Source organism: Pseudophryne corroboree, chromosome 1, assembly GCF_028390025.1.
Source record: "Pseudophryne corroboree isolate aPseCor3 chromosome 1, aPseCor3.hap2, whole genome shotgun sequence".
Lineage (NCBI taxonomy): Eukaryota > Metazoa > Chordata > Amphibia > Anura > Myobatrachidae > Pseudophryne > Pseudophryne corroboree.
The window spans coordinates 259,651,218-259,656,215 of record NC_086444.1 but is presented as its reverse complement, the minus strand read 5'-3'; the positions used below and the strand labels follow the sequence as shown (position 1 = coordinate 259,656,215).

The 4,998-nt window shown below is 49.4% G+C and overlaps 1 pseudogene; it reads right to left on the bottom strand.

Annotated features, from left to right (window-relative positions):
• Positions 1-631: 631 nt before the first annotated feature.
• On the bottom strand, positions 632-750 carry LOC134936609 (5S ribosomal RNA; annotated as a pseudogene).
• Positions 751-4,998: the final 4,248 nt, after the last annotated feature.

Genomic DNA, 4,998 nt, shown 5'->3' with positions numbered 1-4,998 from the left:
GGTCGCTTATCTTACTCACACAGCTACCTCATTGCGCCTCTTTTTTTCTTTGCGTCATGTGCTGTTTGGGGAGTGTTTTTTGGAAGGGCCATCCTGCGTGACACTGCAGTGCCACTCCTAGACGGGCCAGGTGTTTGTGTCGGCCACTAGGGTCGCTTAGCTTAGTCATCCAGCGACCTCGGTGCAAATTTTAGGACTAAAAATAATATTGTGAGGTGTGAGGTGTTCAGAATAGACTGAAAATGAGTGGAAATTATGGTTTTTGAGGTTAATAATACTTTGGGATCAAAATGACCCCCAAATTCTATGATTTAAGCTGTTTTTTAGTGTTTTTTGAAAAAAACACCCGAATCCAAAACACACCCGAATCCGTCAAAAAAAATTCGGTGAGGTTTTGCCAAAACGCAGTCGAACCCAAAACACGGCCGCGGAACCGAACCCAAAACCAAAACACAAAACCTGAAAAATTTCAAGTGCACATCTCTAGGGAGAACCCACACACTAGGTAACAATTCTAACAATAAACCACTGTATTTATTGAAATGAATGAATGGATAGAATTAAATGGGTAAGAAGATGAAGTATAAGTGGTGATACTGCTGTTGGTGTGGTTTCCACGGGGAAGAGAGTCTCCCTACTTCACTGGGTATTCCCTAGAGGTCACCCATCTAGGTACTGACCCAGCCCACCTCCGTTTAGCTTCCAAGATCGGACGAGATTGGGCGTGAACGTAGGGGTATGGTTGTAGGAAGGATTGACCCTGTAGCACCAATGAGAGTGCACCGAAACGGGAGGATGAATTCCTCCACGGAGAGGAAATGCTAGAAATGCGTGGAGAAAGGAGTAGTAGTAGATAAATGAGTGTGAATCTGCTGTCCACATTAGACTGAAGAGACGTGTCTCCTGAGGGGACACGCTCCCCTGAATCGTGGATGAGAGTTCACAGAAGGAAGAACAGCGAGAAGAAAAAACATAGCAAGGATAACGGAAAGTAATTGCAATTAGATTGATATATAAGATTACAGTGGGTCCCTTTGAGTCCTCTCTTATTTGGATTCTAATAAGTCCTGGTTCAAAAAATATATAGATCACTGTGACAGGTATCAAGACAAATTCCAAAATAAATCATGATAGTAGTAATCTCATATGGGTGGTGCCAGATCACATAGTAAGTGTATCGCTACCTGTACATAACAGATATTAATAGCATTTGATAATAGATGAAATTGTGCAGTGCACCAGACCTTAAATGTCACTCTTGATATTAACAGTGAATTCTTGATTAGAACAAATATTGGTTACTAATATGAGCAAATATATGAGGAAAAGAGGAAGAAAAAAAGAAGAAAAGGGGGAGAATTATCACCTATACAGTTCTCTCTTTGATGAATGCCCTCAGAGGGACAAAAACATAAGGTACACAGTTTGGAGGTACCTCAGGCAGAGTACATGCAGAATCACACAGCACCTGTCCTACTTACACTTAAATGTGAGGAAAGAGTATTGCACAATATACTTAAGCAGGGGTGGTCTTCTGTATACCGGCGGTCGGGCTCCCGGCGCTCAGTATACCGACGCCGGGAGCCCGACAGCCGGCATACCGACACTTATTTTCCCTCCTGGGGGTCCACGACCCCCATAGAGGGAGAATAAAATAGTGTGGCGCGCGTAGCGCGCCACCGTGCCCGTAGCGTGGCGAGCGCAGCGAGCCCTCAAGGGGCTCATTTGCGCTCGCCACACTGTCGGTAAGCCGGCGGTCGGGCTCCCGGTGCCGGTATGCTGGTCGCCGGGAGCCCGACCGCCGGCCAGCCGTAGTGAACCCCTTAAGCAGAACAAAGATATACTGTGCTCTTTCACTGAGAACACCAACAGTGGTAACGACAGAGATTCTCTCTGTAAAAAACAGGCTCAAGCAAATAAAGCAGATGAGTGTTAAGTGTCACTCATTCAATTGGTAGGCAGACGGGGTACCCGCAGGGGATGCGGGGCCACCAATACCTGCCCCTATCGCAAGGTTATACCACAAAGTACCTAAATGAGATAGTACACATATATGCTCGGCAGCTAGGCTGGAAGCTCCAGCAATATTAGTGATTTTTACAGAGACAAGGGAAAGTGCTGCTTTAGCATAGGTTTGGTGCAATACAGTTAATAAACTTAAATAAGCATCAAATATCACCACTCCAAGTGTCAGACAGGTGGGGTGCCTGCAAGGAAAACGCGTTTCACCCGGTCACGGGCTTGTTCACTTCCATTCTGAGCAGCTCACATGACATAGGTCACCCCTCAAAGCCCCCTCGCTATGCTTTCCCTGCCATGCACTGACTCTCTTTCCTTCCCCCCGCTCTGCTCTCCACGTCCTGCACCCCCCGTCTGCTCACCTCACCTTGTTCTACACCCCCCTTGCTCTCTCTTCTCACCCACTCTTCTTCTGCTCTCTCCCTTCCAATGGTCTGCTCTTTACCATTCTGGCCCCCACCCGACATCGGCCATGCAGCCGCGGAGCCTGAGCTACAAGAGCCTGTAAGAAGAGAAGCAGCGGGAGCAACTGATTTGGTGATTTTACTGCGCTTACTGGGGAACAACTGCAAGACCCTGCTGCCGGGAGAACTACATGTGCCCCCCCAAGGGGGCAAGCTGGGGGTGTGAGGCATCCTGATAATAACCCAGACTAAGCAGCTGCAGCACCATCCTGCACTCAATCTGTGGGATGTAGTATGGCTGACCGGCGGTCAAGAAACCGCCGGTCAGCTTACCGACGCCGGGATCCCGGCAGCTTACCGACGCCGGGATCCCGGCAGCATACCTCTGCGCTCACCACGCTTCGGTCTCAGTGGCGACCTACGGTCACCACGGGTTCTATTCCCACTCTATGGGTGTCGTGGACACCCACAAGTGGAAATAGTCCCTGTTGGTCGGCATGCCGACCATCGGGATAGTGAGGGGTCCGGATGGTGGAGGAGGTCATGTGACTGTCGGTCTTCCGACCGCCAGTCACATGAATACCACCCCAATCTGTGTCCTCATGATAATGATCCTCTGCAGCCAAAGCAATGAGAAAAGTAAGTATGCTGTGTGTGTGACATGGTGGTATGCACGCTATGTGTGTGTGATGGTGGTATGCATGTTGTGCTGTGTGTGTGTGATGGTGGTATGCACGCTGTGTGTGTGTGATGGTGGTATGCACACTATGCTGTGTGTGTGTGGGTTGGTGGTATGCACGCTATGCTGTGTGTGTGATGGTGGTATGCATGCTATGCTGTGTGTGTGTGTGTGTTGGTGGTATGCACGCTATGCTGTGTGTGTGTGATGGTGGTATGCACGCTGTGTGTGTGTGATGGTAGTATGCATGCTATGCTGTGTGTGTGATGGTGGTATGCACGCTATGCTGTGTGTGTGATGGTGGTATGCACGCTGTGTGTGTGTGTGGGTAATGGTTGTATGCACGCTATGCTGTGTGTGGGTGATGGTGGTATGCACACTATGCTGTGTGTGTGATAGTGGTATGCATGCTATGCTGCGTGTGTGATGGTGGTATGCACGCTATGCTGTGTGTGTGTGTTGGTGGTATGCACGCTATGCTGTGTGTGTGATGGTGGTATGCACGCTGTGTGTGTGTGATGGTGGTATGCACGCTATGCTGTGTGTGTGATGGTGGTATGCACGCTATGCTGTGTGTGTGATGGTGGTATGCACGCTGTGTGTGTGTGGGTAATGGTTGTATGCACGCTATGCTGTGTGTGGGTGATGGTGGTATGCACACTATGCTGTGTGTGTGATAGTGGTATGCATGCTATGCTGCGTGTGTGATGGTGGTATGCACGCTATGCTGTGTGTGTGTGTTGGTGGTATGCACGCTATGCTGTGTGTGTGATGGTGGTATGCACGCTGTGTGTGTGTGATGGTGTTATGCACGCTATGCTGTGTGTGTGATGGTGGTATGCACGCTATGCTGTGTGTGTGATGGTTGTATACACGCTATGCTGTGTGTGTGTGTGTGTGATGGTGGTATGCACGCTATGCTGTGTGTGTGATTGTGGTATGCACACTATGCTGTGTGTGTGTGTGTAATGGTGGTATGCACGCTATGCTGTGTGTGATGGTGGTATGCACGCTATGCTGTGTGTGTGTGATGGTGGTTTGTATGCTGTGTGTGTGATGGTGGTATGTATGCTGTGTGTGTGTGATAGTGGTATGCACGCTATGCTGTGTGTGTGATGGTGGTATGCACGCTATGCTGTGTGTGTGTGATGGTGGTATGCACACTATGCTGTGTGTGTGTGTGTGATTGTGGTATGCACACTATGCTGTGTGTGTGATGGTGGTATACACGCTATGCTGTGTGTGTGTGATGGTGGTATGCACGCTATGCTGTGTGTGTGTGATGGTGGTATGCACGCTATGCTGTGTGTGTGTGATGGTGGTATGCACGATATGCTGTGTGTGTGTGATGGTGGTATGCACGCTATGCTGTGTGTGTGTGTGATGGTGGTATGTACGCTATGCTGTGTGTGTGATGTGGTATGCACGCTATGCTGTGTGTGTGATGGTGATATGCACGCTATGCTGTGTGTGACGGTGGTATGCACGCTATGCTGTGTGTGTGATGGTGGTATGCACGCTATGCTGTGTGTGTGATGGTGGTATGCACGCTATGCTTTGTGTGTGATGGTGGTATGCACGCTATGCTGTGTGTGTGACATGGTGATATGCACACTGTGTGTGTGTGATGGTGGTATGCACGCTATGCTGTGTGTGTGACATGGTGGTATGCACGCTATGCTGTGTGTGTGACATGGTGGTATGCACGCTGTGTGTGTGTGATGGTGGTATGCACGCTATGCTGTGTGTGTGATGCTGGTATGCACGCTGTGTGTGTGTGATGGTGGCACGCTCTGTGTGATGGTGGTATGCATGTTGCGTATGTGATGGTGGTATGCACGCTATGCTGTGTGTGTGATGGTGGTATGCACGCTGTGGGTGTGTGATGGTGGTATG